This window comes from Ranitomeya imitator, chromosome 3 (genome assembly GCF_032444005.1).
Source record: "Ranitomeya imitator isolate aRanImi1 chromosome 3, aRanImi1.pri, whole genome shotgun sequence".
Taxonomy (NCBI): Eukaryota; Metazoa; Chordata; class Amphibia; order Anura; family Dendrobatidae; genus Ranitomeya; species Ranitomeya imitator.
Genome location: NC_091284.1, coordinates 461,079,505 through 461,104,944, shown reverse-complemented (window position 1 = coordinate 461,104,944; position 25,440 = coordinate 461,079,505).

Below are 25,440 nucleotides of genomic sequence, written 5' to 3'. Positions count from 1 at the left end.
ACTTATCCTGCCCCCCCCCCAGAAAACCTATCAAATAGAGCGATCTTGGGCTCCACAAGGGGTTGCACAAGAACCGCAAAAAAATACCGCAATAATATACAATCAAGAAATGCTAGAGACTGCAGTAACATTGTGGCGTGTATGCAAGTCAAATTATTCTAAAAAAAACAGGTGTGCAAAAAGTCAATAGTACTGTTGCAACACACACACTTTGTGAGGCAATCAGAGGTAAATGTTAGGGATCAGTGGACCCGTGGATAGTGTTGAGCATTCCGATACCGCAAGTATCGGGTATCGGCCGATATTTGCGGTATCGGAATTCCGATACCGAGTTCCGATATTTTTGTGATATCGGGAATCGGTATCGGGATTTAGATTAATGTGTAAAATAAAGAATAAAAATAAAAAATATTGATATACTTTCCCTCGGACGGGCCCTGGTTGTCACCGCTGCAATCGCCATGCTTTTCTGCCTAAGAATGAGCGCTTTAATGACCTTCGATGACGTCGCGGCTTGTGATTGGTCGCTGAGCGGTCATGTGACCGCTCAGCGACCAATCACAAGCCGCAACATCATCGAAGGTCATTAAAGCGCTCATTCTTAGGAAGAAAAGCATGGCGATTGCAGCGGTGACAACCAGGGCCCGTCCGAGGGTAAGTATATCAATATTTTTTATTTTTATTCTTTATATTACACATTAATATGGATCTGAGGGCCTGAAGGAGAGTTTCCTCTCCTTCAGACCCTGGGAACCATTATGGATACCTTCCGATATTTGTGTCCCATTGACTTATATTGGTATCGGATATCGGTATCGGCGATATCCGATATTTTTTGGATATCGGCCAATACCATCCGATACCGATACTTTCAAATATCGGACGGTATCGCTCAACACTACCCGTGGATGATCGGATCCATTAAGTTCAACCGAACTTTATAAAAATGTTTGATTCAGGTACCAAAATGGTATCCAAACTCGATCCCAAACCCGGACCCCATTCAAATAAATGGGGAACTCGAACATCTGCCGGTTCCCACCAAGACTGTGGAGTCGGAGTCATGGAGTCAAAGTCGGTGTCCCTTTTGGTGGAGTCAGAGTTGGTGTAAAATGGACCAACTGTGACTCCTAAAATATATAATAAATTGGGTACAGTAGTTCAATGAAGTATGTACTATAAATTTTTTCATAAGAATTTGGGAAAGTTATGAAATGTCATATATATGTCTATTCTATTCCTGATCTAAGGATTTAGGTGTTTAGGTGAGATGAAACTGTGCTGCACTTTATGTACATGCTCAGTAGAGAAGTAATGCTGTAGAGTTGGAACCAGAGTCGTGGAGTTGGTCATGGCAATTGAGGAGTCGGAGTTGGAGGTTTGGCATACTGATGCCTCAGCCCTGATTCCCACACTGTCATCTGTGTGACAGCACGGGAAACACTGGCTCTGATCTGCAGTAACCTTACTGATGTTACCGCTGGTCACACTGCTGCAATTTCCATGCTTTCTCATTGATGGCAGCACATGAGCCAGAAGCAGCAACTGGTTGATTCCTATTCCTCTCATCAGCATATGCCTGGCCTTGCTGATAGCAATGAGAGCAAGCATACACTTATGACAGTATTCCCCAGCCAGCACCTGTGCACAGTGAGAAAAATTTCAATGAGATAATTGGTTCAGTGCGTGTATAGCTTACTGTACATGTATTTACCTAATAAATAAAAGAAAAAAATGGTGTGAGGTCTCCTTAATTTTTACTAACCAGCTGAATGGAGTCAGACACCTGGGGGCTGATGTTATTATTCTGGCAAGGGCCAATATTTAGGAAGCTTCCCAGGCTATTAATAACAGCTCACAGCTGTGTAGTCTTTATTAAAATAGTGGAACCTCAAAAAATTTACATGGCATTCCCATTATATTTAATAGCCTGCAAAGGCTAAACAGACAGTTGCAGACTGATATTAATAGGCTAGGAAGGGACTATTAATATTGGCCGCCCCAGAAAGGACGCATCCATTATATGCGCCAATTCTTGCATTTAGCCTTGACTCTTCCCAATTGCCCTGGTGCGTTGGCAAGTGGGGTAATGGTTTTGGGGTTGATATCAGCTGTTTCATGTCAGCTGAAATCAAGTGCCGGGTTTAATAGTAGAGAGGCGTCTATCAAACACCTCCATTTCTAACCCCGAAGTGAAAAGTAAAAAAGACACACACAGAAAAATTTACTTTAATTGAACAAAACACTCTGACAAATCCCCTCTTTTCTCATTTATTAACATCAAAATAACAAATTAAAGTAATCCTCACCTGTCAGCCGATAATTCATAATGCTGATGTCCCACGATGAGCCCCACCTCTGCTATATTAGACTGCATTGCTGAGCTATGACATCAGTAATGTTACCACTCAGCCTGGCAACCAGATCACACTGAGCTGAGCATGAGAACGTGGATGCATGTTACTGGCGGTGACATCATTAAGGTTACTGCCCACCACATACAATTATATTCTCACCCTCAGCTCAGTGTTATCTTACTTTTTTGTTATCGGTAACTTTACTGATGTCACCGCTCAGCAATTTAGCCAGATGTCACAGAGTTGGGCCTTGTTGTGGGACATCAGCATTATAGATCATCGGTTGACAAGTGAGGATTACTTTGACTTTTTATTTTTATGCTAAAAAATGTCTGGTCTTGAAACCTCATGACCTGTCCCACCTCAACTCTGCACATTTTGTCAGGGCTGGGAGAAATTAAAATGAAGACATCAAAAGTCGAAAAATGTTGGTGACATGTCGAGCTGCACCTAAATTTTGCAACTTTTCGAAGTGTTTATATCAGAATTCTGGTGTAATGGTTTTGTTTAATCGGGCCCATTGACTCTGCTTTCTCTATCCCCCTATCAATTAAATCTGTATTATTCTCTTTCCCTCAAAGTTATTTCATTAACTCTACTGCTCTCATATACTATCTGTATTGTTTCCTCAGTGTTTTATGGATTTTTCCATCTCAGTGGCTAAGCTGTGACCTGACGTCCTCTCACTGTCCAGATTCATCACAAAACCATCATCTCCACTAGCTCTGCTATGGTTTTTACTATCTATCTATCTATCTATCTATCTATCTATCTATCTATCTATCTATCTATCTATCTATCTAGTGCCTTAAAACCTTCTCCCTCTCATTATTCTGGCATTTGGCAAAAATTATGGTAATCCTAATTGACCTAAAACTGGAAAGGTTTATTCTGATTTCATGTCAGATATTTAGAAAATCATGCACATGTGTCTTTTTAAATAGTGTATATAAACTTCTGGTTTCAAGTGTATCTATCTATCGTTCACTAAGTTGAAGCACTGTCCTCATGGAATTTTTTTGCAGTGATTTGACAAATAAAAATCTACAAACATCTATTGGAGCCATGAAGCTAAGATGTCAATTGTGAGGGCTATTTGTTGCTTATAGCAAATACTTCTGATGTTATAATGGAAAATAAGAATTTGTATGATAAATAAGGATTATGTTTGTGAAACACTCAGAAATAATAATGTACAAAAGAAAATTATATGATTATCTATTGTCCGAAATCAAAATTATATGCCCAGTTTGTCTGGAGAAAACCGACCTATTGTGTCATATTTTTATCACGTTACTGATAATGGCCAGTGTTAAATGAAGCCTTTTACAGAGCTGTATTATTACCATATCTATTTCTGAGAGAGAGTACAGCACATTTTCTGTTCGTTAATTAAGAATGTCTGTCTCCAGTGTTAGCTGCCATAATACCTGAAATGAGTAAATTACAGACACAAAAGAAGTGCTCATCTCTACTTTCAAATAATCTCTATGGGATTGAAATGTATAGGATCAAATTCGGAGACAAAATCCACTGGCGGAAAGTGTATACAAATATAGCTCTGAGCAGTAATACTAAACATATGTACGCTGAAGCTTCAATCACAAGTAAGACTGAATACTTGCATTCGTTGGCGGAAAATCAATTGTCTGCATGTAAAAATAATGAGAGGCAATATGAAGACTTCAAGAGAGTGAAAAAGCGGCAGATAATCTTAATGTTCCTTAAGGTTGTACTGAGATTCAAGTATCAGTTAATTATAGCAACTGCAAGAAACAGAAGGATGAAATAAACTTTGCAACAGATTAAATTTTAAAGGGTAAGAACAGCCGGACAAAGCAACCGAGAATTCGAGAGCGAGGTAAAACAGATCTTGTGCACTCAGGCAATGGAAACCAAGAAGTTCTAGACAGCCTTTTAACGCGGTAGTATTATACTGTGGGATTTGTTCATTATATGCCTTCATGGAGTTACCTTTTCCTTGTCTTCTTGAAAGCTGTAGGTTGAACGGAGGTGAAATGAGTCAATTAAGGAGAGCACCGTGACTTGCTCATTTTAGTGCATTCATTGTTGATTGTGCAGAAATGGATAGAACTTGTAAGATGGAAGAAAGAGAAGCTTTCAATCGGACATGCCAGTCTTAAATTGCCGTAAACTAAGAGGGTTTTTTTTTACCGTATAAGACAGTTTGCTGAGAAATATTGGCTTCTAAATACAACAAGATATAAAAATGCATAAAAAAGTATAGATTGAGTATGCTATTAGATCTCAAGTTATGCCAGTTCAGTGTCAGAAATGTTTAGAAAGAGGTCAGTGCTTTAAATTCACAGGATAATATTTTTAATGGAGGCAAATAAAATGTATTACCATTATTCTGTAAGCTAAGCAATTTTATAAAATGTTCCTATGCTTTCACTCATATGATCCAGTTTCTGTCTGAAGACATGATTATCTGTAACCAGTAACTGGCAGATACATATCCCAATTTTATTGCTGGACGGTGGAGAGCAACAAGTACAAACATAGATTATATGAAAATGGAGAGAAGGAAGACTGTGCTTTATACAGCAGAATGCATGATACAAGCAGTGTGCAATGTGATTGGCTGGTAATAGCCATACATTATCTTATAGAGCAGATCTGAGCAGTCTATGGCACTCCAGTCCTTTGGCTCTTCTTATCTGGACCATAACATCAAAAAGGCTGGAAACTCTGGTCACTCTCTCCAACCCCACCTGGCATCTCAATTTCACCAGTATCTACATCCTCAGGATGCAAATATCAGTGAACGAAGTCATGGAAAAGGGAGCCGTTGGCTACCTATTCCATCATTCAGCCTGTGCGACTGAGGGCATTAGCGCAGCAGACGTGATGACATCACTATATTGTACCTGCTGTGGGGCATCTGTTTGTACAATACCAGAGCAGCATGCCTGGGAAACAGGGGCGAGAAGAGTAGAGTTGTTTTTATTTTATTGACATTCACTTCGGCAAGGGGGCAATATAAGGAGCTATTATACTCTGTGTTGTAATTACATGTGGTAGGTTGGTGTTAATTATACTGTTTAGCGGCTCTGGTGGCCACATCATACTGTGTAGAGGGGTTTGGTGGCTATCATACTGTGTTGAGGGGGTGTAAGGCATGATACTGTGAGGGGGGTCATCATTCTGTGTTGGGGGACTGTGGAGGATTATACTGTGTGGAGGACCGTGGGAGCTATCATATTGTGTAAGCATCATATTGTGTGTGGGGGGTCATCATTCTGTAAATAAGGAGCTGTAGAATATTATACTGTGTGGGGGTCATCATACTGTGTGGAGAGCTTTGGGAGTCATTATACTGTGTAATGAGATGTTGGAGATATCATACTGTGTTGAGGGGCTGTGAGGGGATTGGACTGTGGGGGCAATCAATAATGCTGTGTGGCAGTCATCATATTGTTTGTGGGATCATAATTTTTGGATCATACTGTGTGGAAGGCTGTAGAGTGTCATATTGTGTTTGGGGATCATCACTCTGTGTGTGGGTGGATGTGGGGTCCATCAAACTGTGTGGCGAATATGTGAGACCATGGTAAAGAGTTGGCATCTCTGGTGGGCATCATGCTGCTTGTTGGGACATCAAACTGTGTGGGAGAAGGTAGCTGTGGAGATATAATATGGTTTTTGAGGGAGCATATTTTAATATATAATATTGAACAAACCATATTTAATTTCAGCGTATTGGTTCAGACCTCCACAACAGTTACAGTGGCATATGTGGCCTCCATGCAAAATTAATTGTCCTTCTCTGTTCTGGAGCATCCTGAAAAAAGATTCTGTGACAAGATTACAATATACAAGGCATAAGATTATTTGTTGCTAGCACCAAGTGAGTTCTTAAATTGTTGCTATCCAAGGGTACAGACACATTTCTATTAGGGTATGTGCACATGTAGGTGGGATGTCTGCGGATTTTTCCGCACCTGTTTTTGTAAATCCGCAGGTAAACCGCACTGCGGATTACCTGCGGATTTACTGTGGAATTACCGTGGATTTACCACGTTTTTTGTGCGGATTCCACCTGCGGTTTTACACCTGCAGATTCCTATTATGGAGCAGGTGTAACCGACAGCAGAATCCACACAAAGAATGAACAATGCAGCGTTTCTGCTGGTCCATTAGGTTTGCACTTACATTTTTTTTTTCCTTTTCGTTCTTAGGATATATTTATCCAAGTTTATTCCACTTGTGTTTAATTCCAGTCTATAGATATTTTAATCACATCTGCAGCACATTTGTTCTAAGCATCTACTACTCTTTCAGTAAAATAATATTTTTAGACATTACTTCTGATTATCTCTCAACTGATGTCAAAATGTGTAAAATTGCTTGTGTTCACTTTTAGCTGCCTTACCGTTTCTATTGTATTGCATTTTCCAGTACAGTTTCCATGTTAGAGACAACTTAAAGAAAGCCCGAATCCAATCAAACACTGTTTCCTGTAAACTTCTATACTTTATCTACCAGAATATGTTCATATAATTATCGCATTTCCATTCCTGTGAGTTTATTATTGGAGCTACAAACCTGTGTACAATGTACTGTAACCTCCAAGTATGTATATCATGTCAACATTTATGTACATTCTGCAGTAAATGTACTGTAAAAGGTTAATTCACTAAAATAATATTGATGACTTATTCTTATCATTGCTTTTGGATCAGTGGGAGCTGAAACCCAGTAAACTCATTGATCAGTTCTCACAGAGTTCGTAGTGTCCGGATGTAAGCAGTTGCAGAATTGAAAAACACTGCTCCTTCACACTATTTAGTGGCTGCTGCCATAAACTACTGATCTGCTCTTATTCAAATGAAATAGGAGCTAATCTGCAAAATCTGTCAGTGGATACTAAATATCAATACAAATAGAGAACAAGACCAGCACATCCAAGATAGTGTAAACAGGCGCCAACCAAAAAAACATATAAGTTGAAAAACAATAAAGGCTGCACCATTATTTACCAAGAATAATTAAACTAAAACATTGAAAATGCATTACTGCCATAGCAAATGGGAAAAAGTGCTATATATTGTACACATGAAATATTTATCTGCAAAAGTTGCTATGAAAAAGAAAGGTACTTCGGGCATAAATTGGCCAATGTATGTGAGCCCAATTGTCAGTCAAGGCGTTCTTCGTAATTGGGTCCCTGTTCTGTTTTGTCATCCTCTCCTGGGCAAAAAAGCCTACAATTTATGGGTCAGGAGTGGACCTGCTAACTACTTAAAATCACCTGTGGCTATTGGGAGCGGGAGTGCACATGTCCAAAAAGGCTTAATACAAATAGAGAACAAGACCAGCACATCCAAGCTAGTGTGAACAGGCGCCAACCAAAAAAACATATAAGTTGAAAAACAATAAAGGCTGCATCATTATTTACCAAGAATGATTATTCTAGAACATTAAAAATGCATTACTGCCATAGAAAATAGGAAAAAAGTGCTATATATTGTACACATGAAATATTTATCTGCAAAAATTGCTATGAAAAAAGGAAGGTACTTCGCGCATAAATTGGCCAATGTATGTGAGCCTAATTGCCATGTCAAGGCATCCTTCGTAATTAAGTAGTTAGCTGGTCCACTTCTGACCCATAAATTGTAGGCTTTTTTGCCCAGGAGAGGTGACAAAACAAGACAGGGACCTAATTACGAAGGACACCTTGACGTGTCAATTGGGCTCACATACATTATGACACTTTTGCTCAATTTCCTGGGTTCTAGAAATGCTTATTGAAGTCGTTCATATGCAATTGCAAGAAAAATGTACTTTTTATGAGGACGGGAAGTACTGTAGTCTCCATTGAGTTCAATGAATAAAGAAAGAAGTTGGAAGGGGAATAAAGTATGTGTAGTGAAATGTCATTTTGTAATTGGCATTAATTAGGATTTGAGGGTATAATATTGCTTTCATTTAACAATATGCTATTAGCTCCCATACGGCAGTAATAAAATACATATAAATTGGGGTCTGGTTTTCCAGTAGATATAATATGCCCAAAATTCTGGACCTCAGTAGAAAGGAACAGAGAAAACACTATTAAATCAAATAGATTAAGTGTTGCATATAAAACTGCAGAAATGCTTTTACAAAGTTCATATGTGTTTTCATGTATTTAAAAGACAGAAATTTAAGCACATTCACTTACATATATATAATAAAGTTATTCTCATTGGGGAATTTTCATTTGAGCCACATGCCTATCAAGTAACAATAGTTTTTTTTTCTATTGTAGACAATTGTACAATATCTGCAGGAAATAGTATACTTCAATAACGTAAATCAGTATAGCAAGCTTTAGGCTGGGGTCACACTTGTAAGTTCAATGCGAGAAACTCACGCGAGACTCTTGCATCAAGTCTCGGCACTGCCGCCGGTATTCGGGACAGGAGTGTGCAGCTGCATGTATTTCAATGCAGCTGAATGCTCTGGTCCCGAGAGCCGGCGGCAGTGCCGGAACTTGATGCGAGAGACTCTCGCGAGTTTCTCACATTGAACTCATAAGTGGGTGCACCCACCTGTCCAGGCAAACGGCACTCGCACGGGTGCTTGCGCCAGGTGGTGACCACGGTCCTGTGGGGGGAGTCCGCCCATTTAGGGAGGTATAAAAATGGCCTATGGTGGACACTCAGCAGCTGCAAATGGCAGAATAGGAGAAGTCAGTAAGAGGAGGCCAAAAGAAAGACATTTTTCAGGCAAGCTACGTGTCAGCAGGAGAAGGTGGGGCAAAATAATTTGAAATCCATGATTGGTTCATTTTAATGAAGGTTAGATCATCAACATTCTGGGTAGCCAGACGAGTACTTTTTTCGGTCAGTATTGAACCAGCAGCACTGAAGACTCTTTCAGATAGCACACTAGAAGCAGGGCAAGCGAGATCCTGTAATGCATATTCTGCCAATTCAGGCCAGGTGTCTATTTTAGATGCCGAGTAATCAAAGAGGAATGACCCGTGAGGGAGAACATCGATAAGGGAGGAAAAGTAGTTCGGAACCATGCTGGACAAATACTGTCTCCTGTCTCTTTGAATCGATGCAGTACTACCTGTCGTGTCAGCAGTCATTGCGAAATCACTCCACAACCTGGTCATAAAAGCCCTCTGTCCAGCGCCACTTTGGATTTGTGCACCTCTAACACCTCTGCCATGCTGCCCCCTACGGCTCGAGTGAGAACCATCACCGCCGCTGTGTGCTGGGAATGCCTGAACCAAATAGTCTACAAGAGTTGCTTGTTTGGTAGCCATTATTTGCTCAAGGTTCTCATGTGGCATGATATTTTGCAATTTTCCTTTATACCATGGATCCAGGAGGCAGGCCAACTAGTAATCGTCATCGGTCATCATTTCGATTATGTGGGGGGTCCCTTTTTAGGATACGCAAGGCATACTGTGGGCCAAAGTTCCAGGTGTCAATTCACTGCTTGTGTTCATCTTGCAATGGGCAGTTAACAATTTCCCGTTCTAACCCAGGCACGGTATGTGTAAAGAGCTCCATGGAGTAACCTGTAGTGTCGCCTGACGCATCCTTCACTTTTGGTTTTGGTGAAGGACACAAGGAAACGTCTTGTTCCTGACCGGGAGCATCCACTGACGACTCGCTGCTTTTATATTTGGAACTTTCTGAAGAGGAGGCGAAAGAGCTAGAGGCAGAGTCAGCAAGGAAGGCCAAAACTTTTTCCTGCTGCTCCGGCTTTAAAGGCCATTTTCCTACTCCCAGATAAGGGAGCCATCGAGGTTTTGTGTAGCCAGACGATGACGTTGGCTCAACACCTCCAGCCTTAGGTGCTATTGTGCTTTTGCCACTACCACCAGATGCACCACCATCAGTAGCAACCTCGGGAATGTAGATCTGAAAGACTTTTTGAAGGTTGCTAAAGGTATTGAACAAACCAGGACCGCAAAACAGCCTGTCATGTATGCTGGAGCACAGGGAAAACAGTGGAGATATAGTAAAGGACCTAGGGACTTAGAAACAGTAAAGTGTTTCAACTATGGAGAAAATGGGCACTACACCAGCTGCTGTAAAAACCCGGTAAGCCCATTAAAAATGCAGAGCTGTTGAAACAATTAATGGAGGCAATGATGTTACCAGTCCAGGTTGGCATCGTCAAGGTAAAAGCACACACGAACGGTGACTCTGTGGAGGTAGAGGGCAACAGAAGGGCGGAGGAGGCTGCTAAAGACTGCCTAGGGAGCAGTGGATGGTGGCGGGGAGTCAACGTATTCCAGCCACACTGAGCCTCGATGTCCTGAAATCCCTCCAGCAACAAGCCTCCCCCTCAGAGAAAGAAGAATGGGGGAGAGCGGGAGCTGAGCTGAACTCAAATGGAATATGGGAGAATAAGGATAAATTATCTCTACCAAGATCCCTGTTCCCAATAATGGTGCAAGCAAGGAGGAGTGGTTCCTTCTTTCAATTTAATCATGACAGGGGGAATGGGTAACCGACCCACATCAGTTTTCCCCCTTGCCCAAACTGTGTCTGGTACCTGACTCATTTCCCCATCCTCAGACATTTTGGTGTCAGGTGTTACTTTTGTAACTGTTTTTGTCATATACACCATTGCTGCAATCTTACATAAGTGCTTGTCTGAGAGGGGACTTGTGACTGTAATTCCTTCAGGAGAATACTGTATGGTGGCCTGGATAGCGCTCAGTACATCTGCTCCCAGCCAGTTCATAGGGGTATTGTCATTAACAATAAGTTTTGTAAGCACCTCTTGGCTGTCCCGTAATTTTAGTCTTATTTGTTTAGTCATTAGGGCTTCTGTCACTTCCACCCCCACACATTCCACAGTCTCGTTAGTAATCATGTCTGGCGTTATCAAATCTTTGTGTACCACAGTCCCGACTGCCCCAGTGTCAATCAAAAATTATGCCTCCTTCCCTCCTGGCATTGTAATGGTGGTCATTAAGGAAGGACCAAGTCCGGAGGCGACAAGAATAGGGCACACATTTGTCACTGGGCTGCCAGTTTCCCAGTCTGAAGGAGGTGGAGGATTGGTCTGCTTAGTTTCCTTTGTAGGGTTTTTACAACGGCTGGCGTAGTGCCCATTTTCTCCACAGTTGAAACACTTTACTGTTTCTAAGTCCCTAGGTCCTTTACTATATCTCCACTGTTTTCCCTGTGCTCCAGCATACATGACAGGTCATTTTGCGGTCCTGGTTTGTTCAACTCCTTTAGCAACCTTCAAAAGGTCTTTTAGATCTACATTTCTCCATCCAGGTCTGGCTGTCTGTACTGCGTCTCGTAACCCTTTGGTCATACCGTCAATGAATGCATTTACCAGTATTTTAATATCAAGTGGATTTATTGGACTGTACCCCATGTCTGCCCATTTTAGCTGTAACAGTCCAAAGTACATCTCCACACTCTCTCCTTTTTGCTGTGTCACGTCAGTCAGGAGTACAGATTGTTCTGATTGTTTCACTGTCGCCCATTGTTTTAGTGACTCACAGTACGTCTCCCCACACCGTGCAGCTTTATCATCCATGCCCCATGCTTGATCTTTTGCCACATCTGTATGTATCCTAGTACTTCACCTGCCTTTGAACGCACCCAGCTCTCTAGGTCTGACCAGGTGCACTTATATGCCCGCTGTATTTCCTTTATTTGTCTGTAAAATGGGAAAGGTTGGATTTCAGGGTTAGGTAACTGCTTTAGCATAGCCAGCTGGTCAGAGGGGCTCCAGGGATAATACTCCTGTATCTGTCTCACTCTAGTCACCCTCCTAGGTCTTGATGTGGATGCTTCTCTGGTGATGGGTCTGGTGGAGGAGATGACTGGATGATGATCTATGGGGGTGACATGCTGTTCTACATTTTCCTCTCCCTCAGTAATACTGTCAGCTTCCTCCTTGAAGGTCAGTGCTCCCGCTACTGAGTCAGCTTCCTCTGTCACTGCATGTGACCTTGTCCGGACAGGATTTAATGCAATTGGCTTAGGTCGGGTTGCAGCACATGTCATACAAGTGTTTCTCCAGTCTGGGTTTGGCTGACCACAGTGTTTACAAGTCCATCTGTCTTGTCTCAGTCTCTGGTTATACAGAAGTGGGGCGCAAGCAGTCATAGATTTTTGTGCATCAAAACAGTCATAATACACCTCATGTCCCACTGTAGTCTCTCTACTTCCATACTGTTGTATTTCCTCTGCCACACGACACCATTTATTCACTTGTTGCTCTCTCCCCTTGTCTTTTATCTAACCTCTATTCTCTTCTCTGAAACTGTGCCATTTTTGTACATCCAAACATCCACACTCTGGCATTTTTGCCTTTTTCAATATTGGTCTCACATCTTTCACTGCTTTCTTTCCTTCCATGTCTTTTACAATCTGTATAGCGGTTCTGGATCCCATTGGGGGCCCTAACTGCACACAGAACAAGTTGCCCATGGCTTCAACTTATTCGCTCAAACAACTCACCTCTAAAAATGCCCTTTTTAGTGTGCCTTGCCTTCACCAGGCGGCCACATGTGACAAGTCAGAGCGAGTGTCAAGATTTAGCGGGAAAGGTTACATCCACCTATTACCCGGTAGACCTAAAGGATTTAGCGGGGAAGGTTACATCCACCTATCACCCGGTAGATCAGCTGGCTAGCTCAGCTCCATGGAACGGCAAGGTTACATCCACCTATGTGCCGTAAGCTGACTGTAGCAGGAAAACTCTCATCTACTACATCAGCCGTGCAGTTGGCTACCTCCTCTGTTGATCCTCAATTTGCTATATATGTTTCCTCAAAACCCTCATCCTCCTCTGGAAACCACGGAACTTCACTGTAAGGGCAAATAACTCTATAATGTGAGATGCCACGCCTTGCCCTTTTCTGGCCAAATTCATCCAGGAAACTTTCCAATGTCAAACCACATATAATACGAGCTATATCATTACTCAATTCATTTAATCTCAGATGTAGATTGAAATATCTGTAACCCACCCATCCTGGGCCTTGCACAAGAACTGGAAAGGTAACAGTATTAGGAGTCCATGAACAAATTCTGTAGGACTCTTCCCCTTGACTAGGGTTGAGCGAAACGGGTCGTTCATTTTCAAAAGTCGCCGACTTTTGGCAAAGTCGGGTTTCATGAAACCCGATCCGACCCCTGTGCGGGGTCGGCCATGCGGTACGCGACTTTCGCGCCAAAGTCGCGTTTCAATGACGCGAAAAGCGCCATTTCTCAGCCAATGAAGGTAAACGCAGAGTGTGGGCAGCGTGATGACATAGGTCCTGGTCCCCACCATCTTAGAGAAGGGCATTGCAGTGATTGGCTTGCTGTCCGCGGCGTCACAGGGGCTATAAAGGGGCGTTCCCACCGACCGCCATGTTACTGCTGCTGATCTGAGCTTAGGGAGAGGTTGCTGCCGCTTCGTCAGAAGCAGGGATAGCGTTAGGCAGGGTCCATTAACCACCAAACCGCTTGTGCTGTAGCGATTTCCACAGCCCAACACCACCTTCGGTGTGCAGGGACAGTGGAAGCTACATTTTTTTTTTTCCTCAGCGTTGTAGCTCATTGGGCTGCCCTAGAAGGCTCCCTGATAGCTGCATTGCTGTGTGTACGCCGCTGTGCAAACCAACTGCTTTTTTCAAAGCACAAATCCTCTTGTTCCTTCCTTTCTGCACAGCTATCTTGTTTGTTTGTCCACACTTTTTATTTAATTTGTGCATCAGTCCACTCCTTATTGCTGCCTGCCATACCTGGCTGAGATTACTGCAGGGAGATAGTAATTGAAGGACAGTTCCTTTTTTTTTTTTTTGTGGGAGATTAAGATTGGCATTTCTGCTAGAGTGCCATCCCTGTCTGTGTCATCTCTCACTCAGTGGGCCATAGAAAGCCTATTTATTTTTTTGCTTGATTTGGGTTCTAAAATCTACCTGAAAAAATCACTACATCAATCAGTGGGAGAAAAATATTGGCTTCAGGGCTTGTGTGCCACTCCTTACTCCTGTGTGTGCCATCTCTCACTCAGTGGGCCATAGAAAGCCTATTTATTTTTTTGCTTGATTTGGGTTCCAAAATGTACCTGAAAAAATCACAACATCAATCAGTGGGAGAAAAATATTGGCCTCAGGGCTTGTGTGCCACTCCTGACTCCTGTGTGTGCCATCTCTCACTCAGTGGGCCATAGAAAGCCTATTAATTTTTTTGCTTGATTTGGGTTCTAAATTCTACCTGAAAAAATCAATAAATCAATCAGTGGGAGATTAATATTGGCCTTTGGGCTTGTGTGCCAGTCCTAAGCGTGCCATCTCTCTCTCTCAGATAGTGGGCCATAGAAAACCTATTTATTATTTTTTTTATTGGGTTTATAAATTTTCCCTGGAAAAAAAAAAAAAAGTGGGAGATTAATATTGGCCTCTGGGCTTGTGTGCCAGTCCTGAGCGTGCCATCTCTCTCACAAATAGTGGGCCATAGAAAGCCTATTTATTTTTTTGGTTGATTTGGGTTCTAAATTCTACCTGAAAAAAATCAATAAATCAATCAGTGGGAGATAAATATTGGCCTCTGGGCTTGTGTCCACTCCTGACTCCTGTGTGCGTCATCTCTCACTCAGTGGGCCCTAGAAAGCCTATTTTTTGTTTTATTTGTTTTCTAAATTCTCCCTGAAAAAATCATTTTATTTTATTTGGTTTCTAAATTATTCCTGAAAAAATCATTTTTTTTGTATTTTTTTTTTCTAAAGTCTCCCTGAAAAAAAAAAAAAAATCAAATCAGTGGGAGATTAATATTGCCCTTTCTGCTTGTGTGCCAGTCTTGACTCCTGGGTGTGCCATCTCTCTCTCTCTCCAATTGTGGGCCATAGAAAGCCTATTAATTTTTTTGCTTGATTTAGGTTCCAAAATCTACCTGAAAAAATCACTAAATCAATCAGTGGGAGATAAATATTGGCCTCTGGGCTTGTGTGCCACTCCTGACTCCTGTGTGCGTCCTCTCTCACTCAGTGGGCCCTACAAAGCCTATTTTTTTTATTTGTTTTCTAAATTCTCCCTGAAACAATCATTTTATTTTATTTTGTTTCTAAATTCTTCCTGAAAAATTCATTTTTTTGTATTTTTTTTTCTAAAGTCTCCCTGAAAAAAAAAAAAAATCAAATCAGTGGGAGATTAATATTGCCCTTTCTGCTTGTGTGCCAGTCTTGACTCCTGGGTGTGCCATCTCTCTCTCTCTCCAATTGTGGGCCATAGAAAGCCTATTAATTTTTTTGCTTGATTTGGGTTCCAAAATCTACCTGAAAAAATCACTAAATCAATCAGTGGGAGATAAATATTGGCCTCTGGGCTTGTGTGCCACTCCTGACTCCTGTGTGCGTCCTCTCTCACTCAGTGGGCCCTACAAAGCCTATTTTTTTTATTTGTTTTCTAAATTCTCCCTGAAACAATCATTTTATTTTATTTTGTTTCTAAATTCTTCCTGAAAAATTCATTTTTTTGTATTTTTTTTTTTCTAAAGTCTCCCTGAAAAAAAAAAAAAAAAATCAAATCAGTGGGAGATTAATATTGCCCTTTCTGCTTGTGTGCCAGTCTTGACTCCTGGGTGTGCCATCTCTCTCTCTCTCCAATTGTGGGCCATAGAAAGCCTATTAATTTTTTTGCTTGATTTGGGTTCCAAAATCTACCTGAAAAAATCACTAAATCAATCAGTGGGAGATAAATATTGGCCTCTGGGCTTGTGTGCCACTCCTGACTCCTGTGTGCATCCTCTCTCACTCAGTGGGCCATAGAAAGCCTATTTTTTTTTTATTTGTTTTCTAAATTCTCCCTGAAACAATCATTTCATTTTATTTGGTTTATAAATTCTTCCTTAAAAAATCATTTTTTTTTTTTTCTAAAGTCTCCCTTTTAAAAAAAAAAAAAAAAAAATCAGTGGGAGATTAATATTTACATTTGCGCTTCAGTGACAGTCCTGCGTGTGTGGCATCTCTCTCATTTGTTGCCACCAACAACAGAGTGTGTAACATTGTGCCTGATTTTCGTTGTGGTCTCACCCACCTGTAAAGGGGTAGCTAAATCATACTGAAGTTATAGCTCACCGTGTAAGTTGTGTGACAGCAACAAATACCGTTAGTTTGGTAACGTTTTTAAAACAATGAGGAAGTCTGGTGGAAGAGGTCGTGGCTGGGGGCGTTCATTGTCAGCTGGTAATGAGGGTAGTGGTAGTGGTGGAGCATCAGGTGGTCGTGGGAAAAAAAATATTGCACCTAAGTCTGGAGCTGTGGAGCCAGGTTCGTCGTCTGGCTACACAAGACCTCGAACGCTCCCTTTCCTGGGAGTAGGAAAACCACTTTTAAAGCCGGAGCAGCAAGAGCAAGTTTTGGCTTATCTTGCTGACTCAGCCTCTAGCTCTTTTGCCTCCTCTCGTGAAACTGGTAAAAGTAAAAGCAGCGCGTCGTTAGTGGATGTTCACGGTCAGGGACAAGTCGCTTCCTTGTCCTCTTCAGCAAAAACAACAACAGAGAAGAATGCAGCAGGCGACACAACGGGTTACTCCATGGAGCTCTTTACACATACCGTCCCTGGCTTAGAAAGTGAAGCAGTTAACAGTCCATGCCCATTACAAGTTGAATCTGACATGGAGTGCACTGATGCACAGCCACAGCCAGACTACTATGCTGGTCCTTTGACTCAGACCACAACATTGCCCTCGCAGGGTGCTGATCAAGAATCAGACCCTGATGAGACTATGTTGCCCCATCACGAACGCTATACCACTGACCGACACGGTGACACAGACGAAGTTGCACACGAGCTACAAGAAGAGGTAATAGATGACCCAGTTCTTGACCCCAATTGGCAGCCATTGGGGGAACAGGGTGCAGGCGGCAGCAGTTCTGAAGCGGAGGAGGAGGGGCCGCAGCAGGCATCAACATCGCAACAGGTTCCATCTGCCGGGCCCGTATCTTGCCCAAAACACGTGGCAAAGTCAAAACCTGTTGGAGGACAGCGTGGCCATCCGGTTAAAGCTCAGTCTGCAATGCCTGAAAAGGTATCCGATGCTAGAAAGAGTGCAGTCTGGCATTTTTTTAAACAACATCCAATTGATCAGCGCAAAGTCATCTGTCAAAAATGTTCAACTACCTTAAGCAGAGGGCAGAATTTGAAAAGTCTCAATACAAGTTGCATGCATAGACATTTAACCACCATGCATTTGCAAGCTTGGACTAACTACCAAACGTCCCTTAAGGTTGCAGCACCCTCGGCCAATGAAGCTTGTCATCAACGCAACATCCCTTCCGGCAGTGTAGGGCCACCATTTTCTGCACCACCTGCAGTATCTGTGCAGGTTTCTTTGCCAGGCCAAAGCAGTCAGGGTCAGGGAATCACCAGTTTCGTAGTAGGAAACACTGCATCTAGGGCACCGGCGGCAACAATACCATCTCCCACCGTCTCTCAGTCTGCCATGTCCACCGGCACCCACGATCTCCAGCTCTCCAGTCCAGCTCACCCTACATGAGACTATGGTTAGAAAAAGGAAGTACTTAGCCTCGCATCCGCGTACACAGGGTTTGAACGCCCACATAGCTAGACTAATCTCGTTAGAGATGATGCCCTACCGGTTAGTTGAAAGCGAAGCTTTCAAAGCCCTGATGGACTACGCTGTACCACGCTACGAGCTACCCAGTCGACACTTTTTTTTCCAGAAAAGCCATCCCAGCCCTCCACCAGCATGTTAAAGAGCGCATCGTCCATGCACTCAGGCAATCTGTGAGCACAAAGGTGCACCTGACAACAGATGCATGGACCAGTAGGCATGGCCAGGGACGTTACGTGTCCATCACGGCACACTGGGTAAATGTGGTGGATGCAGGGTCCACAGGGGACAGCAAGTTTGGGACAGTTCTGCCTAGCCCACGGTCTAGGAAACAGTTGGCTGTAGCCGTTCGCACCCCCTCCTCCTCCTCCTCATCCTCCTGCAGAAGCGAGACCTCGTCCACAGACCGCAGTTGCACAACCACTCCATCCGCAGCTGCCACTGTTGCACACCAGGTCTCCCATTATGTGGCAGCTACTGGCAAACGTCAGCAGGCTGTATTGGCTATGAAGTGTTTGGGCGACAACAGACACACCGCTGATGTTCTGTCCGAGTTCTTGCAGAAAGAAACGCAGTCGTGGCTGGGCACTGTAGATCTTGAGGCAGGCAAGGTAGTGAGTGATAACGGAAGGAATTTCATGGCTGCCATCTCCCTTTCCCAACTGAAACACATTCCTTGCCTGGCTCACACCTTAACCCCTTAGTGACCGAGCCAAATTTTTGAAATCTGACCAGTGTCACTTTATCTGGTAATAACTCTGCAACGCTTCAACAAATCCTAGTGATTTTGAGATTGTTTTTTCGTGACACATTATACTTTATGATAATGGTAAATTTTGTTCAACATTTATTGTGTTTATTTATAAAAAATATCAAAAATTTTAGAAAAATGTTAAAAAATTAGCAATTTTCTAAATTTGAATGATTATCCCTTTAATCCAGATAGTCATACAACAGCAAACCATTAATAAATAACATTTCCCACATGTCTGCTTTACATCAGCACCATTTGTAAAATGTTATTTTATTTTGTTAGCATTTTAGGAGGTTTAAAAATGTAGCAACAATTTTTCATTTTTTCAAAGAAATTTACAAAATTTATTTTTTTAGGGACTTATCCATGTTTGAAGTGACTTTAGGGGTCTCATATATTGGGAAACCTCCAAACGTGATACCATTTTAAAAACAGCACCTCTAAACATATTGAAAACTGCTGTCAGGTAGTTTATTAACCCTTCAGGTGCTTTACAGGAATTAATGCAAAGTGGTATGACAGAAATGAAAATGTGTATTTTTACCACCTAAATGTTGCTAACTTCTAAACAGATTACTACAGCTGTCAGACTCTAAGGCCACTATTTGGTCATGAATAGCCATGGCAAACATCAGTACAACAAAATCATGATCTGAGGGCACCAATTGTGACAAAGAAGAAGCCCCCACACACTGTTAACCATTTATAATGATGTAGTCACTATTGACAGCAGCATCTAAGGGGTTAAACAGATTTAGATGGTGCAAATACTGATCGTGGCTGATACAGCAAGTTGTCAGCTATAGTGTACAACCAACAGATGCTGGATTGTCATCTGTATGGGGAGGCTATTCTCTTATATCTCAGGTCAGTTAAAAGACGTATTGGCGGTCATTAAGGGGTTAAACCTGGTGGTGCAGTGCTTCCTGAAAAGTTATCCGGGGTTATCCGACCTGCTCCTCAAAGTGCGTGGACTTTGCTCACATATCCGCCGTTCGCCCGTACACTCCAGCCGTATGCAGACCTATCAGCGTTCTTTGAACCTTCCCCAGCATCGCCTAATCATAGACGTTGCAACAAGGTGGAACTCAACACTGCACATGCTTCAGAGACTGTGTGAACAGAGGCGGGATGTTATGTTTTTGTGGGAGGATACACATACACGGGCAGGAAACAGGAACACATGGGCTACCTGCACAGTGAACAAGTCTGTATGATCATGTTCACACACCACCAAGAAACCTGAAGACACAAAAAAGAGAATAGTAAAACCAAAAACACTCAGTTTGAAAAAATGTTGCAGTAATCCGCAAGTGCTAGTAAAAGATGTAAAAAACAGGGTATTTGGTTGATACGTTTTTTTTTCAAACTGAGTGTTTTTGGTTTTACTATTCTCTTTTTTGTGTCTTCAGGTTTCTTGGTGGTGTGTGAACATGATCATACAGACTTGTTCACTGTGCAGGTAGCCCATGTGTTCCTGTTTCCATAATTGTTCTCTTGTGTCTACAAGACTGGGGAGTTCCACCACTCCTCTTGGGCTATCTGCACAAAAGCTGTTCTACCCTGTATGCACACATGGATTTTTCCTCTCTGAACCCTGTTCACACAGGTTATAAACAGATGATCAGGTTTTTAAATACATCAGATAGGGATTGCATACATTAGTTAGGACTGCTCTGATAAGGGTATACCGTGAAGATTGGTAGAGCAGCTTAGTATACATTTTTTGCAAAAAACGTATCAACCAAATACCCTGTTTTTTACATCTTTTACTAGCACTTGCGGATTACTGCAACATTTTTTCAAACTGAGTGTTTTTGGTTTTACTATTCTCTTTTTTGTGTCTTCAGGTTTCTTGGTGGTGTGTGAACATGATCATACAGACTTGTTCACTGTGCAGGTAGCCCATGTGTTCCTGTTTCCATAATTGTTCTCTTGTGTCTACAAGACTGGGGAGTTCCACCACTCCTCTTGGGCTATCTGCACAAAAGCTGTTCTACCCTGTATGCACACATGGATTTTTCCTCTCTGAACCCTGTTCACACAGGTTATAAACAGATGATCAGGTTTTTAAATACATCAGATAGGGATTGCATACATTAGTTAGGACTGCTCTGATAAGGGTATACCGTGAAGATTGGTAGAGCAGCTTAGTATACATTTTTTGCAAAAAACGTATCAACCAAATACCCTGTTTTTTACATCTTTTACTAGCACTTGCGGATTACTGCAACATTTTTTCAAACTGAGTGTTTTTGGTTTTACTATTCTCTTTTTTGTGTCTTCAGGTTTCTTGGTGGTGTGTGAACATGATCATACAGACTTGTTCACTGTGCAGGTAGCCCATGTGTTCCTGTTTCCATAATTGTTCTCTTGTGTCTACAAGACTGGGGAGTTCCACCACTCCTCTTGGGCTATCTGCACAAAAGCTGTTCTACCCTGTATGCACACATGGATTTTTCCTCTCTGAACCCTGTTCACACAGGTTATAAACAGATGATCAGGTTTTTAAATACATCAGATAGGGATTGCCTACATTAGTTAGGACTGCTCTGATAAGGGTATACCGTGAAGATTGGTAGAGCAGCTTAGTATACATTTTTTGCAAAAAACGTATCAACCAAATACCCTGTTTTTTACATCTTTTACTAGCACTTGTGGATTACTGCAACATTTTTTCAAACTGAGTGTTTTTGGTTTTACTATTCTCTTTTTTGTGTCTTCAGGTTTCTTGGTGGTGTGTGAACATGATCATACAGACTTGTTCACTGTGCAGGTAGCCCATGTGTTCCTGTTTCCATAATTGTTCTCTTGTGTCTACAAGACTGGGGAGTTCCACCACTCCTCTTGGGCTATCTGCACAAAAGCTGTTCTACCCTGTATGCACACATGGATTTTTCCTCTCTGAACCCTGTTCACACAGGTTATAAACAGATGATCAGGTTTTTAAATACATCAGATAGGGATTGCATACATTAGTTAGGACTGCTCTGATAAGGGTATACCGTGAAGATTGGTAGAGCAGCTTAGTATACATTTTTTGCAAAAAATGTATCAACCAAATACCCTGTTTTTTACATCTTTTACTAGCACTTGCGGATTACTGCAACATTTTTTCAAACTGAGTGTTTTTGGTTTTACTATTCTCTTTTTTGTGTCTTCACATACACGGGCAGGCAGTAGGATGGCAGACATGGAGTTGTCAGGTGTGCAATGGTCGAAGATTCAAGACATGTGTCAAGTCCTTCAGTGTTTTGAGGAATGCACACGGCTGGTTAGTGCAGACAACGCCATAATAAGCATGAGCATCCCCCTAATGCGTCTGCTGATGCAAAGTTTGACGCACATAAAGGATCAGGCGTCTGCAGCTGAGGAAGAGGAAAGCCTTGATGACAGTCAGCCATTGTCTGGCCAGGGCAGTGTACAGGACGAGGTAGCGGGCGAACAGGAGGAGGAGGACGAGGAGGATGATGGGGATGATTATATTTTTAATGAGGAAGCTTTTCCGGGGCCAGTGGAAATTGTTGGCGCGGCAAGGCCGGGTTCTGGTTTTTGGAGGGACACAAGTGACGTGGATTTGCCTGAAACTGCCCCTCAACCAAGCACAACCGCAGATTTGAGAACTGGAACTTTGGGCCACATGGCGGATTATGCCTTACGTGACCGTTTGCTTCTGGCATTTCCTGCACACAGCGCCCGTGATTGTTCTAACACGAGCTGCAGGGGCCAGCAGACCAGAGGTGTTAGAGGGGCAGAAATCAGAAGTGGCGTTGGCCAGAGGGGTTTTCTGACCAGGTTGTGGAGTGATTTTGCTATGACCGCAGACAGGACAGGTACTGCAGCATCAATTCAAAGTGACAGGAGACAACATTTGTCCAGTATGGTTACTAACTATTTTTCATCCCTTATCGACGTTCTCCCTCAACCGTCATTCCCATTTGATTACTGGGCATCAAAATTAGACACCTGGCCAGAATTGGCAGAATATGCATTGCAGGAGCTTGCTTGCCCGGCAGCTAGTGTCCTATCAGAAAGAGTATTCAGTGCTGCAGGTTCAATACTAACAGAAAAAAGGACTCGTCTGGCTACCCAAAATGTAGATGATCTAACCTTCATTAAAATGAACCACAACTGGATTTCGAAATCTTTTGCCCCACCTTGCCCGGCTGACACCTAGCTTTCCTATGTAAAGGTCTTGCCTGTGGACTATTCTGAACGACTTTTCCAATCTCGTAATTTGCAGCACCTGATTGTCCAGCATCCGACATGTTAACACCTCCCTAAATGGCCAAAGTCCCCACACGGGGCCGTGGTATCGCCACTTGGCGCCAGCACCCGTGAGAGTACTGTTTGTCTGAAGAGGTGGGTGTGCCCGCTTTTGGTCGACGGCACTGCCACTAGGTCCCTCATAGTACAATAAAGTGTCTGGCGGTGGTGGTGCGCACCCAACGTCAGACACACCGTTGTAATATGAGGGGCCCTGGGCCTGTACCGCCGGCCACAAGAAAGTCCCCCCCCCAGGTCAAACAGTGCTCTACGACTTGCAAAATTTTCTCTCACAGCTCCACCAATGTTTAGTCTATGCGCTGACATCCTTCAATGCCTGGCACTGTCAATACCATTGTATTGACATTTTTCTTATGTTAGGCCTTCGAAGCCTGTCTGCGGTCACTCCTTCCACTAGGCCTCCACTGACCTGTCTACTGCTGCCCGTGTTCCCCTGGAACCAATTTTAAATTGCCTACAGCCAGCCCAATTTATTATGTTAGGGCTTCGAAGCCTGTCTGCGGTCCCTCCTTCCACTAGGCCTCCACTGACCTGTCTACTGCCGCCCGTGTTCCCCTGGAACCAATTTTAAATTGCCTACAGCCAGCCCAATTTATTATGTTAGGGCTTCGAAGCCTGTCTGCGGTCCCTCCTTCCACTAGGCCTCCACTGACCTGTCTACTGCTGCCTGTGTTCCCCTGGAACCAATTTTAAATTGCCTACAGCCAGCCCAATTAATTATGTTAGGGCTTCGAAGCCTGTCTGCGGTCCCTCCTTCCACTAGGCCTCCACTGACCTGTCTACTGCTGCCCGTGTACCCCTTGAACCAACATCAGAAAATATAAAAATAAGTATTTTGCTTATAAAAAAGAAAATACTGGAGAGATATCAAATGCAGACATTTTAACATTAAAAACAAACACATACAACATAAATCTGGTACAGTACTAAAAATGGCCACCAGCTACAATAACTTTCTCCTGCAAGTAGTTAACTGAAAGTTTTTTTCAATTTAAAACACAGATATGGCATCCACCGAGTGTTGTCCTGTCGCGTCTTCTTTATATTATTGCCAAGAAGATGCAAAACAATGAAAATAATAAAATCATTATTTACCAAAAAAATAGAGTAAGTCAAAACCACATTGCAAATAAACATTCATTACAAATAAAGAAGCAGGGCGCGTCCGAGGGTGAGTATATACCTAATAAGAATATAATCACCCTCGGACGCGCCCTGCTTCTTTCCGACAGCCTTCCTTCCTAAGAATCAGCCCTTCCGTGGTGTAGAGAGAGGGTTTGTTACACTCCAAGGTGTTCCCCAGGTTGCCTTTCCTGAGCTTCGATCTTCATGCTCTCGTTTAGTAGTTGTCGGAAAGTAGGCTGCATTAGGCCTACAAATTGGGTATGGGGTGGAGAGAGATGGTGTGTTACACTCCAAGGTGTTCCCCAGCTTTCCTTGCCATTGCTTCGGTCTTCCGACTCTCGTTTAGTAGTTGTAGAAAACTACACTGCATTAGGCCTACAAAATGGGTATCGGGTGGAGAGAGATGGTGTGTTACACTCCAAGGTGTTCCCCAGGTTTCCTTGCCATTGCTTCGGTCTTCCGACTCTCGTTTAGTAGTTGTAGAAAACTACACTGCATTAGGCCTACAAAATGGGTATCGGGTGGAGAGAGATGGTGTGTTACACTCCAAGGTGTTCCCCAGGTTTCCTTGCCATTGCTTCGGTCTTCCGACTCTCGTTTAGTAGTTGTAGAAAACTACACTGCATTAGGCCTACAAAATGGGTATCGGGTGGAGAGAGATGGTGTGTTCCACTCCAAGGTGTTCTCCAGGTTGCCTTTCCTGAGCTTCTATCTTCAGGCTCTCGTTAAATTGTGGTTAAATGGAACAACTGCATTTGGCGTATTAGTTGGTTTGGGGCCTACTAACAGTGTCTGCCGCTCCTTGCTGTTCTCCTGGTTTCCTGTCCTGAAATTCTGTTTTCAGGCACTCGTTAAGTAGTTGTTAATGTTAGACTGCATTTGGCCTACTAGTTGGGTTGGGGCCTACTATCGGTGTCTGCCACTCCTTGCTGTTCTCCTCCACTGAACAAAGCTGTGCCGCCTGTTTACTACGGTTGCCAATTTTGAACTGCATTTCGACTACTTACTGATTTGGGCCTACTCTCTGTGTCAGCCTCTCATTCCAGTTGTCCTCCACTGCAATGCCCCCTGGTTATTCCTGTGTTACCAATTTTGAACTGCATTTAGCCAACTTTATTCTTTGGGCCTATATCTGTGTTTCCTCCTCATCCTGCCCATTGCCCAGCCAGTGATAGATGAGTCTGCTGGTACATTGACCCATAACGCAACATTCCCCATGCACGCTACACAACAACATTGTGACCCTGCTGAAAGTCAGGTTGCTCTTCCCGCATACCATACCACCTTACACGGGGACAAAGAGGAAGGTGCAGATGAAAGTGCAGGTTCCTTCATCAGGTGGGGGGAGGAA